This window comes from Mercenaria mercenaria, chromosome 15 (assembly GCF_021730395.1).
Source record: "Mercenaria mercenaria strain notata chromosome 15, MADL_Memer_1, whole genome shotgun sequence".
Classification (NCBI taxonomy): domain Eukaryota; kingdom Metazoa; phylum Mollusca; class Bivalvia; order Venerida; family Veneridae; genus Mercenaria; species Mercenaria mercenaria.
The window spans coordinates 38566821-38581142 of NC_069375.1; the positions used below are offsets into that span (position 1 = coordinate 38566821).

Genomic DNA, 14322 nt, shown 5'->3' on the forward strand with positions numbered 1-14322 from the left:
TCCATCAAATGCTGAATTAAAGTTAAGAAACTCAAGTGAAATGATAAATCCAACAAGGACATACAATATGCCATTTCTATTCATGATAGACTTGAATACCACTTCCATGGTATATTCCGAAGCGGCCCAATTTATTTCGCTATCAAGAAAAGAAGACTAAAACTTTGTGTTATTATGCACATTTTATTCAGGGATACGTAAATTTCTGGTATCTCAGGGTACAGATGGTTTCTTTTCATAACCGAGTTCAAAATAACAAGTTGTGTTTTGGAGTATGTAGATAAAGATTTGGAGTACGAGATAAGCTAGGAGATTGGAACATACGAAAGTACAATACTCCAGATGCTGACTGCAATTCTCAGTAGAAGCTATATTTGTATCAGAAGCCACCGGTGATAGCAAATATATAAGAAATACCAGGAATAATGTATACAAACTATTGAAGTTCCTATACACATAAAAATATATGAAAAAAATACACACACGCCGTAGCGAGGATTATTTAACAATGTATTACATACATGTAGGTTAACGAAATAGGTAACGATAATTAAGCTACGGTGAATCGTTTTCGTGCACATAATCTAACACGTTCCTGAAGTAATTCTGCTTGAATAAACAATTTCTTGTGGGCATCTTTATCTCATTGGAGGAGAGTATTGTTAGTGCATCAAGATAACGCTGTAAATTGTGTGCGTTAACGTAGTCATGTGCTCAATAACTGACGCGTTGTTTGTTGCTGCTGTTCAAATGTGTTGTTGGTGGTTAACTAATGGAAATAAAGTATTGTTGATTTCTATGGACGGGTTTCGGTGGGATTATATTAACCAAATAGACACGCCCAACTTTGACACTCTCGCGGATAAAGGGACAAGAGCGGAGTATATCAACGGCACCTTTGTGACAAAGACGTTTCCGTCACATTACACAATGGCTACTGGTAAGACTTTAGGACAGGTTACGGTCCGCCTCCTTTTCAAATATCGGCTCCGACTGTGTATATGTATAATTGAACGAAGTTACTTTTTATTTGAAAATTTATATCTCTGCTGAAAAAGGAATCAAGATAATCCCTCATTAAATAGTTACATATTTCAATTTTTTTTTATTTTAGAGTACCTTTGGATAAAAGTATTGGTAATAAAATATGAAAATCTCCAAAAAAAAAAAAAATAATAAAAATAACAATTTTTTAAAAATTATTTTACTACATCGCCCTTTGTGTAAAACGTCACAAAAATACACGTGAAAGATATGCTCTTTTTAAAAACCGAGTGAATACTTTCAGAAACATGCGGAGGTAAGTTGAATTATATGAAATAACCATGCACATTTCCGTTAAAACACGTGAGTTTCACGTCACGTCGACGTATTATTTGGCACCTTACAGAAAAAGTTCTATTACATTTGATCTACTGTTTTGTATAGAAGACGCTTCAGAATCGAAATTATATAAGAGACCGGTGTTACACTTAATTAACGCACACTTTATCTATAATTATGCGCGTAGAATAATTCTGCTGACGTTTACGCACTGCAGTCTGGTCAGGATCCATGCTGTTCGCTAACGGTTTCTCATATTCCAATAGACTCTGAAAGCGAACAGCATGGATCCTGACCAGACTGCGCGGATGAGCAGGCTTGTCTAGATCCATGCTGGTCGCAAACGCACTATGTTGGTTTTCTCATGGTGCGGCTCAATTATGCACAACGTAATTTGATTGAATACAGTCTGCACAATATACATACCAAATGGTTCCTTCTTGCCTGATATAAAGACTGATAGCTTCATACTGATGTTGATGAAAAAAGGTTACCCCGACAGATGCATCTTAAACCTATTTAGGTGAAGCAGAAGCACTTCAGGGGTTGCAGGATTATATATGTCCTACTAGTGTTTCGTCTTAACCTTATCCCGCTAAATTAACCTTACCCTGCTAAATTAACCTTACCCCGCTAAATTAACCTTACCCCGCTAAATTAGCCTTACCCTGCTAAAGTTCTATAATGCACATGTCCATCTTTCGATTTGGTCAGTACCACGAATGGCAAACAGTGCAGATCTTAATCAGACTGCCAGAATATGCAGGCTATCATGATCTACACTGGTCTCAAAGGCACACTTGATAGTGTCCATCATGATAAGGGTTAAAAGACAAACGAGAGATATATGTTTTTCTATTAATATTTTCCCAGTGGGCACAACAACGTTGAAACAACGTCAGACTTCAACGTTGAAACAACGTTGAAATATAGTTGGATATGAAAGGTAAAATGACGTTGAAATTTCAACGTTGAAACAACGTCAGGATTTCAACCATATTTCAACGTCAGGATTTCAACCATATTTCAAGGATTTCAACCATATTTCAACGTTGAAATATGGTTGAAATCCTGACGGTTGGTGGTTGAAATATGGTTGAAATCCCGACGGTTTTTCAAATTTGAAATATGACGTATCTTAAAAGACATTTTTGTGATGCATTATAATGATGTCTTTATGACAAGAAAAAATAAGGCATTAATGTCTGTTTTAAATGTGAATTCCAACCATAATCCAACGAATATAAAATGACTGGTATTTTAGGTATTGTTTTTTTTTATTTTTCTAGCACTTGTAATCAGCATGTATATTTTCTGATCTCTATTTCATATATCTGTGATCGTCTTTTAACTAAATAATATAGTAAGTCCATTAATAGCTTAGTTCTCAAAATCTTCATCACGGCAAAACAACTGGACCTGGTATCACCTGAAATGTATTAAAGAATTTGAGTGTTTTACAATTATCATAAAAACTAATACCGGGATACAGGCGTGACTAATAGATAACATGTGTAGAGAGAGATGGACCTTTGGTTACCATGGTTACAAACGTGTTATATATTTTCCCAACAAATCCCAGTATAATCATCCCGAATATTTTAAAATGTATGAATATTATTATTAAAAGTAATTAAACCATTTCGAAAAGAGCTAGACAACACCCAAATTACAATAACAATGAGGAACATGTTTCGTGAAGTGCAAAAATATCATCTACAAGTTTTAGTCCATTTTCATGAATTTTGAAACGCTAATAAATACATTGTATTTTGAAAATACAATAAAAAAAATTTACCTGTTCTATAATGAATTAAGGAAATTATCAAACTTTTAAACCAACATATCTATCTAATTTCATATTTTTTCTCCAACAGTTTAGATACATGTTCATTTTTTCGTGGAAAAATTAAGGTAGATTTCTTATACTACAAAGGTATTTGTAGATGCTATTTGAATTATGTTTTGTTTCTAACAAAACGAATTGGCAAGACAATGCATATATATATAGTTTATATCTCTGACATTGGTCAGATATCAACGATTTTTTAACGTTGAAACAACGTCGTAATTTCGACCATATTTCGACGTTGAAAGATCAACCTTATTTCAACGTTGAAACAACGTTGATTTTTGACAACATCTCTTCGTTGAGAGTTCGACGTTGAATCAACGTTGGATCAACGTTGTTTTATGACCTGACCATATTTCAACCATATTTCAACGTTGAAATGACGTTGTGTGCCCGCTGGGCTACTTTGTACATACTGAAAACATCTCGTAGGTTATATATATATCACGTCAAAAATATTTCATGTTTATAACTGCTTTAACTAATCAGTTTGGGTGAGGGTGTGTTAAAGTAACACATTTTGTCAGTATACATAATTTATAACAGACTCTTTCTGAACAACATTGTTGTAAAATGCAGCCACCGTCACCATTGGAAATTAGGCTTCTCCCACATCTTTTTATAGAAAACAGGCGTTTCAATTTTTTTAAGATAATGGCCAAAATAGATGGCGAGTAAAGTTAGATGTTTTGTTCTGATTATATTCAAAAGGAGCCATATTCGACTCGTATACAGTGTGACATACGTCTAATTGGCCGTATTGTTTAAAAAAAAACGTTATATTATTATACGATATACCAGTTTTATTTCTATTGCAAAAGTGTTCATATATTTTGGGTAAAATGCTTTTACGACTTAGTGTTCTATTAGCCTAAATTTTGGTCTTATTGTCTTCTGTAGTGTCGACATTCTGTTGCAATTATGAATTATTTAAGATGATACTGAAAACTAAACACCACTGGGTCTTGCAGTTTTAAAAAAGATACAAATATACATATATATTTTCAGGCTTGTATGCCGAAAGTCATGGTATAATAGCCAACAGTATGTATGATCCTGTATTTGATGAATATTTCAACAAAGGATCAAAAGAAACCAAATGGTGGGACGGCGGAGAGCCACTGTGGGTAACAGCCAGGAAACAGGGACTTAAAAGTGCCGTGTTCTTCTGACCAGGCAGTGAGTCGGAAATTAGAGGTCTGAGACCGAACATTTACTTCGCATATAGCAAGACAGTGCCGTTTAAGACACGTATAGATACCGTTGTACAGTGGCTATCGAGTGATATAGATCTTGCATTGTTGTACTTCCATGAACCAGATTCTACGGGACATTATTTCGGGCCAAACTCGCCACAAGTAATAGCTAAAGTGAAAGAAATGGATGATGTTTTAGGGTACATTGTAGAGGAGTTTGAACAAGCAGGTCTGTGGGGGTCAGTAAATGTCATTGTTACAAGTGATCATGGTATGACAGAGGTAGATTTCGCGACAAGACATGTTGACCTTTCTGAGCACATTGATATGAACGCAGTAGACAAAATTCCAACCACTGGACCAACTGCTAATATTCTACCTAAAGCTAACATGAATGATGCCATCATTCGTAACCTGACAAATGTACCTCATGTTCAAGTTTACAGCAGAGCAGACATACCGGAACATTGGCATTATAGGAACCACAGAAGAATCTTGCCGATTCTAGTCGTGGCTGATGAAGGATGGATGGTTGTGAAGGTAAGGTGGGGGAGGTGGAGGTTGGGGGCTTGATTTGGTACTTAACCTGTTAGGTACTTATATTTATACATGATCTGTTGTATCATTATCAAATTATAAAGTTATGTAGATGTGACATGTCAAGTATAGTTTAAGGGCGTTGCACATTTCAGTACCGCTTGTGAACAGACTCGATCAAATCAAGTGTAGTATTTTGCTTGGTTGCGTTCTTTTCTCAATAATAATAATAATAATAATAATAATAATAATAATAATAATAATGATGATGATGATGATACTGCTACTGCTACTATTACCCCGTCGTTTATATTACTGAAAAATTGTTGAAAAAGACGTTAAACCCGAACACACACACACTACTATTACTACTACTACTACTACTATGATAAACTCGTTATTTTTCGAAATTAAGACATTAGGACAATACACCATAGAACAACATAATATGATGGCAACTTATTTACAATGAGGTTTTCAAAACATAAAAGGAACATTGTAAATATAGTGAATTAAAATGTTTCCCTGGATCATTTTTGAATTAAAGGTAGATCTATAATGGAGGAATAATCAGATGTTAGAAACAAGCGTATAATGTAGGCTTATTCATCAAATAAAACATATGTCTCCCAGTTTTTTCACTGGTAGACGTAAACTTTACCCTACCCCCTAAATTTTTACAAGTGAGTTTTACCTCCCCTATCACAAACATAAGTGAATAAAATATAGATAGGCACGGCTTTGACACTTAAGAAATGGGTTTTCATAGAGGATATGAAATATTGTTTCCAAAAATGTATAAACTTCTTTTGGTCTCAATTGTTGCAATAAAAGTCCGTGAGCTCTCGGACCAATAATATAACAAAATATATATTACACATATTTACAATGTGGTGTATGGTACATAAGTGTACTTACATGTACAAGTCAGTTCAAAAGATCTTAACTCAGTTTGCTTGCATACCATATATACATTGCTAAATTATTTAAATACGCTTCCCTAGTCAATTGACCATATTTATATAATTTTGGAAGTAAATGTACAAGAACTCGCTTCCCTTTCAGCGCTTGATCATTTGCCATTTTTATTAAAGCTAGCTGGTTAGTGAATAGAACACCAACATATGAAAACGATTTTACTACTTCAATTGGTCCATTCTTGTAGGTCTATCGTTCAACTATCGTTAAACGCCACCATTTTTATATACCATGATTTTGTCTTATTAACATTACACACAAGTTGTAATCATCACAGAAGATGCTTAATATATGTAATAAGCCAACAACTGTATCCGCCGTCAAAGCTTAATCATCAGCAAAGAATAGCGATAATATTTCTTCCTTGCGTGAGAAGAGCTGTATACCTGCATATCCTAATTCTCCAATTCGCTTATAAACAGGATAAACATAATCGGACTCCCAGAACAACCTTGCTTTAATCCGAGAGGACACACAAAAACTCTCTGCCATATCTCCATCAGAACAGCGTACCTTAGCCTTTACTAATGTATACATGGCTTTGATAGTGTTATAGAGTTTTCCATGTACCCCATTTGCTGACAATACTTGGTCTGTTAATCAAGTCAAACGCCTTCTTAAAGTCTACATATGCAATCTATAATTTGCCCCCTTTTTTCGCCAACTGTTTGTTAATTAAAGCTTGGAAAACAAAGGCGTTATCTACTGGCCTGTACCCCTCTCTAAATCCTGCCTGAAAAAAATCAGGAATAAGTTCATCAGCTCGAGCAACCTCATCTGCAGTATTTCACTATTAAACAATTCCTTAGTTATATCATTATCGTATTGTATGTCTCCTAGCTCTAGGATTATGTAATCGGCATCTAAATCACTATTAAACAACTGTTCAAAGTGTATTTTCCATTGATCAATAGTAATATTTTCTTCCCTTCTAGTCTCTGCAATCATTCGCCCAACACGATTTTGCATTGGTACTCTTATCAATAAGTTCCTCAAGCTGTTTTTCATTGTATTTATGCCTTTGCTGGCCATAGTAGTTACTAAATTCACGTTTTGAATCTAGATATGCGTCAAGATTGCTTTTAATTCTGTTTCGCATGAAGACTCGGTATAAAGCTTTGTTTTTTTTTTGATATTTTAAAGTTTTACATTTCGCATCGAACCACATTGGCTGTATACTTGTATGTCCGTTAATATTCCAACTAATGTCGAAATACTAGTAATATTATCTTCTATTCTAGTACACAAGTCTATGATGAAATTTTGATTGAAATTACTTAATATTTCATGTTTAAATTGTTGAGTTCTTCTTTCATCGAATATGTATTTGATTTTAACATTTCGATTTTCATCTAGAACATTTCAGTTACCTTGCAGACTCTTAATTTCATATTCAAATCTGACTGGCATATGACATGATTCAGTTCGACTTTCAATTTTAAGATATGCTATTGACTGAAAAACATCGTCGGAACATATCAGATAGTCAATCAACCTGCACCTATTATGGCTTATATATGTGTATTCTCCATTTATATCATCACGGATTCTATCATTAACAATGCGAATTGCGTTAGCTTTACAATATTCTAACAAATTCAGACCGAACGAATTCATGGATGTATCCCGTGATCTCCTTAGTGATCTCATCTAAAATATCCACTACAGCTTCATACTCTGCAACATTTCTATTAACAGTTATAAAATCATATCTGTTAGCTGTCCTTGCGTTCATGTCACCTATAAGCATAAAATTACTACTTACATCAATATCGTATTCAGACAAACTACTTTCTATTAAACGTATACCCTTATATTCTTTATTTCTATAGAACGGTGATTGTTCCGATGGGAGATATGCGAAACATAATACAACATCACTTCCAGTCAAAGATATTGTTTTATCAACCTTTAACAGTAGAGAGAATTCGCAGTCATCAAACATACGTGTAATAAAGTTGCTTAACGTTAGTTTCACAAAAACCACTAATCCTGCCATAGCTCGCCCGTGTATGCTGTTTCTTATTGCTGGGCAAAAGTATATTTGGTCCCCGTTCAAATTAAATGGTAGAGCTAACTCATGCTCTATCTACGTTTCTAATAGACATATTGTGTCTAAAATATTCATAAACTTAACTAAGTCTTCGTCTAATACTTTGTTAATTAAACCATCAATATTCCAACATATATTCCAGCTATATTTAATTGTTTAGTTTCTGGGCGTTGGCCTTCATCCTATACATGTTTTACCGATGTTTCATCCGTGTCTATACTATAAAGCGTTCTTGAAGTATCCATACTTGTATCTTCATCAATCGCTTCGATCAGCCTTCTGGTAGCCTTCTTTACTACTCTCGTACCTGACGGTTCATTTTCATCTTCTATCTGTATCCAGGAAGGTCTTGTTCCAGCTGTACCCCATCCTTGTCTACTATTTTCCACTGACCTCTATAATAGTAGCCCCAGTTCCCCATCTTTCTCACATATTGCAACTCTTCCCTCTGACTTTGCGCAAAATATTAAAGGTATATCTATAATGGATGAATAATCAAATGTTAGAAACAAACGTATAATGTAGGCTAATTCATCAAATGATAATGAGACATAAACAGAACAGTTCATTTTTCAAAACTGTATGTTTTTTGTATTGTTTATCACTCCTTTAACTTGACAATATGGCGTACTTAGCTGAATGTTCGATGACCTGTCAGAGACACCATCCGTCTGTTTCGGTCAGTATTTCCATACTATTTGCTGAGAAATATGTGTGTGTGTGTGTGTGTGTTGTGTGTGTGTGTGCGTGTGTGCGTGTGTGTGTTCGGGTTTAACGTCTTTTTCAACAATTTTTCAGTCATATAAACGACGGTGTCTACTTGTAGCAGTGAGCACAATGCCCAACTTTATAGTGCTGCCTCACTGGAATATCACGCCTTAGACACGTGGCATGATACCCCACCCAGTCAAATTATACTGACACCGGGCTGACCAGTCCAAGCACTATCCCCTTAATGCTGAGCGCCAAGCGAGGAAGCTGCTAGTACCATGTTTTACGTCTTTGGTATGACGCGGCCGGGGATCGAACCCACGACCTCCCGCACTCGAAGCGGACGCTCTACCACTAGGCTACCGAGGCGGTTTTGCTGAGAAATATACATTGTATAACTAAGTACTTGATAGAAATCTTGAAGCAGCAAAGTAATTGTTTCACAACTGTTAAGGATGTTGGAACCTCACTTTTTTATTTCCTTTATGCGGATGCGTGACACTTTATTATCAGTAGCATTTGTAACTTAACGGGGAATAAAATGAATAAGTGATAAATGTATAATATTCAGCCAGAGACATTTGTTTTTATTTTTACAGGGACCAGATCAATACAGCAAGCCCGACAGAGGAGCCCATGGGTATGACAACACACTTATGTAAATGAAACCAATATTCTACGCACGCGGTCTAAATATAAAAACCGGTTATGAGACCTTGCCATTCAATACCGTGGATATCTACCCATTGGTCTGTGAACTACTCTGCATACGTCCAGCTTCAAACAACGGGACTTTGGACAATACTAAAAATTTCATTGTAAATTTGAATTCAGAGACCTGTCCTGTTCGCACTTCAGGATCATCATTCGGATCATCGTCAGTACTGACGATTTCATTCACAATCGTGATTCTTTGTCGATTTGGATATACTATGTAAAGTAAATGTGTCAAAATAAATCTCCGCTTATTAAATCACTTTAATTTCCTGTTCTGATTTCTCTGTGCGCCAAATGGCAAAATCGCGATGAGTAAATCCACCGCCAAAAAGAGGGAAGGGAAATTAACCCTTTTGTCACAACGAGTATCCCAGATCTGACAGATCGCTGGATGAGCCAAGCATCGGCACTACGCCCCTTATAGGTATACAGGCAAAACATCAGATCAATCTTCAATACTTCTTATAGGCTTTGTACAGCTTTTCTCATTCCTCTGGCTGCATTTCAAGCAGCAATGCAATGTGAGCCTTAATTGGCAAAAACGGTGTGCTACTGACTAAATACGAATATCCCACTTTTTAGCTCACCTCGCTCGATGTCCGGCGTCCGTCGTCTGTCTGTCTGTCGTCTGTCGTCTGTCAACATTTAGCTTGTGTATGCGATAGAGACTGTATTTTTCAACTGATCTTTATGAAATTTGGTCAGAATGATTACCTTGATAAAATCTAGGCCGAGGTTGAAAATGGGTTATCTGGGATCAAAAACTAGATCACTAGGTCAAAGCAAAGAAAAACCTTTTGTATGCGATAGAGGCTGTAATTTTCAATTGATCTTCATGAAGTTTGGTCAGAATAATGACCTTGATGAAATCTAGGTCGACTTTGAATATGGGTCATCTGAGTTAAAAAACTAGGTCACTAGATCAAATTATAGAAAGATCTTGTGTATGCGATAGAGACTGTATTTTTCAATTGATTTTTATGAAATTTAGTCACAATGATTGCATTGATGAAATCTAAATCGATTTTGAATATGGACTATCTGGGATCAAAAAGTAGGCCACTAGGTCAAATCAAAGAAAAAACTTGTGTATGCGATAGAGGCTGTTTTTTTTCAATTCATCTTTATGAAATTTGGTCGGAATAATTGCCTTGATGAAATCTAGATGAAGTTTGAATATGGGTTACCTGGGGTCAAAAAGTAGGTCACAAGGTTAAATAAATAAAAACCTTTTGTATGCGATAGAGGCTGTACTTTTCAATTGATCTTCATGAAATTTGGTCAGAGTAATTGCCTTGATGGAGTCTAGGTCAAAGTTGAATATGGGTCATCTGGAGTCAAAAACTAGGTCACTAGGTCAAATCAAAGAAAAACATTGTGTTTGCGATAGAAGCTGTATTTTTTTATTGATATTCATGATTTTTGGTCGGAATGATTGCCTTTATAAAATCTAGGTCAGGTTTGAATATGGGCCATCTGGGGTAAAAGACTAGGTCACTAGGTCAAATTAAAGAAAAACCTTTTGTATGCAATAGAGGCTGTATTTTTCAATTGATCTTCATGAAATTTGGAATGATTGCCTTGATGAAATCTAGGTCAAGTTCAAATATGGGTCATCTGGGGTCAAAAACTAGGTCACTAGGTCATATCTAAGAATACTTGTTTAAACTCAAGATACCACAGTTTTAGTCCAATCTTAATGAAACTTGGCCAAAATATTTGTTTCCACATGAAATCATTAGGTTAAACATGTTTACACTGTTATAGTTTGTTTCTCAGTTGAGCGACCTAGGGCCATCTTGGCCCTCTTGTTTATTTATGATCGTCACTTTTGCGCCATACTTGCAAAAAGGCTACAAAATATTCGCTAACCTTTGTCAGGGGCGGAGGACAGTGGGGTGGATTGGGGTTCCTGACCTCAAGTGTCTGTGGAAATAAGCAAGCAATATCCTCTACTAATTTTTCCGACTATAAAATATGTATTTATTTCTAAAGTCATTTATGTACGCTGTTTAAAGGGAAAGGCAACGTTGTTCTTGTGTTAATTTCATCTGCTTGGATTCCCTAAATCATTTAAACAAGTGAATGAAATTTCAAAATCAGATAAGTATTAGGTCAAATTTGCGGCCATTTGTTTCCATAGCAACAAAACAACAAAATGGCGCATTTAATAAATTTCTTCATACTATACTATAGTGTTACTAGTATGCGTGTTAGCTTTCTAATATAAGCTTAAAATGTATATGTCGCGGTGCTCGTATTTTCATGGTAACGCATTTTCTCTCATTTTTAAACAACTATGTATGAAAATGGGTTTTTCGACGGCTTCAGTGCCATTCTGTTAGTTGCCAAAACGAAATATTTGGGTAATATTATTAGCAAATTACCAAGCACTTTATATGGTACCCTGTTTTTCTTCACGTTTAAAGTAACCATGGCAACAGAGATGCTTAAAATACCTTATATCTTGCTTTTTATCGTAATTTCTTATAAAAAATATTAAATAAAATTATCTTTCTTGTTAATGTAGCTTTAAAACGTAAGTAATATTTTCGTGTTATTTGCATTTAATTAAACAAATTTCACAGCTTAAACTATTTACAGCAGCACCCCTCGTCGGAAATTTTTTAGGGAAAATCGTTCTGCATGCTGCTATGATTCTCATGCATAATGAGCCGAAGCTGTGTTCCTTAAATAGACCAGTGTCAACGCTTTTGAATTTTACAAATATAGGTCACGGGCTTCGTTTCCATAGTAACATCAATTTAATTCAAGAAACCACAATTTTCTACTGAAGTTTCAACAATTTTAGAGCTTTGTTTTAGTATCAAAGTAAAGAATTATCAACGGAAACTGAAAAATAGGTATTACAAATCAAACTGCCCAGTTTCATAATTTTGAGTACTAAAAAATTCGGTCTTGTCAAATGTCAATTTTAAGTACTGGAATTCAAAGTTTGGTTGCTGGGTTCCAACGAGAACCAACGTTGTTTAGCACATTTGCCCTTTAACACGATACGACGACGCAAAAATACGATAACGTAATACCACAACAAGACGAGGGTAAGTTCCGATAGTGAGAACGACGCGAAAATACGAAGCGTTGACCTGATAATAAATTGTGACAAACGCTGAAAACACGACGTGAAAGTGCAATATTTATATCAGGCCTTCAAAACGTGTTTCCGCGTTTCCTCATCGTAGTATTGCACTGTCGTCCGTATAGACCTTGAGCTGACAATTGACCCTGCTCCCCCCCCCCCCCCCCCCCCCCCAGGGGGAATTTTCAACACTATGATTTTCTTAATCCTTATGGTAGTTGGTATTCACAGACAAAAGTTTGCAAGTTTCCGTTGGGGCTTTAACGAGTTACGGAGATTTAAAATACGTTACCATGCAAATTTTCATTTAATTCACCATTTATGTTAATTTAATATTATAAACATGCCTGTTGTACAATTAATCGTAATAAACAAGACGCTTAAATATGTTTATGTATTTAAAATAGAAATTATCATATGTTCATATCATTTTAGGTGAATAGATGTTATGTATTATCCGTAACTTACGTTACTTCTTTTGAAATTACTAGAACATAGAAATATATCAACAATGATGATTTTTTAAGTTGTAAAATACTGATAATGGCCAATACACAGTTCTGTAATTAAATTTATATATAATAAAACTGTCCCTAGAGTTAACTTATTCAATATGTCACATATGATACGTTACCTTTCCGAAATATGTGTTAAAGAAAAAATATTTAAAATTTTGGTATTACCTATATGGTCAGGATTTTAAAAAATTTATACATTGGACTATAAATAAACATCACCAGACATGAACAACATTATCAAATAAATGTATATAGATTTTATAATTCATTAGAAATATTATTTAAATGTATATAAGAATATATAGCTCTTTGAATATACCAGTATGACTGCATATCATAATTATAATTAAATAACATAGACTCCGCAATGCAAAGCAATGTTAGTCCTAAGGTATGACCTCTGACGACTAAGTGTGACATTGAGCTTGAAGTGAAAAATGGTATTCACTATACACTCTTATTAGGGGTGGAAGAGGTTTCTAACGCTAAAAGGCAGATGGCCTTAGATTTCGGTTGTTGATGATAAATACAACTGCATTCAATAGAGTCTGGTCTAGAGGAGATACTCCTTGTAAACGATTGATCCTCCTAGCCATGTGATGTCGATCCTCCTCGCTGATTTGCTGTTTCTCCTGTGACTTCTGACAGTGACCTTGGTAACCATTAACAGCATTCTCACTACACTCCCCCAGCCCTGTTCTATAAAGTGGGTCATAAGGGCTTGGGGGCCACAAATGGATTCCTTGCAGAATCAGACATAACAGGGATACCCTGCAGGATAATTAACATGGAGGTTTTGCCAATAACAATCATACATCTAATGCGAAGCAGACCAGAAGTACTTACTATACTGAAGCAGTTATTCCACACATATCTTATAATAACAATTTTAAGGTCATGGGATACCCTGACCCAAGTTCATAAACTTCCGGGATGCCTGGAAAAAATACCAATTTATCAAGGCCCTGGGATACCCAGAGCAAGGACCATAATACTGACAATAATGTATGCCAGGTGATATACATACTGTATTAGTTCATAAACTCTTAGATTGCACGGAGAAATGTACCAAATTATTACCGTGCTGGAATACCCATACTAATGTGTACTATGGGATACTCATTCTGACCTATATTTCTAAAACACAGTCAAGATACCTAGCAAAACATACAAATCTGAGAAACTTGGGTTTTCTTGAAAGTTTGGCGGATGGATGGACATGGCTTCTGCATCTTTCACAAGGATAAACCTGGGATACCCAGGAAGCTGAGAAGACTTCAAACACAGTTTCTGCGTCTATTGCTGGACTGGGCTTTGCCTCTGCTGACACATATCTA

The 14322-nt window shown here is 35.4% G+C and overlaps 1 pseudogene; it reads left to right on the forward strand.

The window, feature by feature from the left end:
* The first annotated feature begins 219 nt into the window (after positions 1–219).
* On the forward strand, positions 220–9609 carry LOC123551607 (bis(5'-adenosyl)-triphosphatase enpp4-like; annotated as a pseudogene).
* The last annotated feature ends 4713 nt before the right edge of the window (positions 9610–14322 follow it).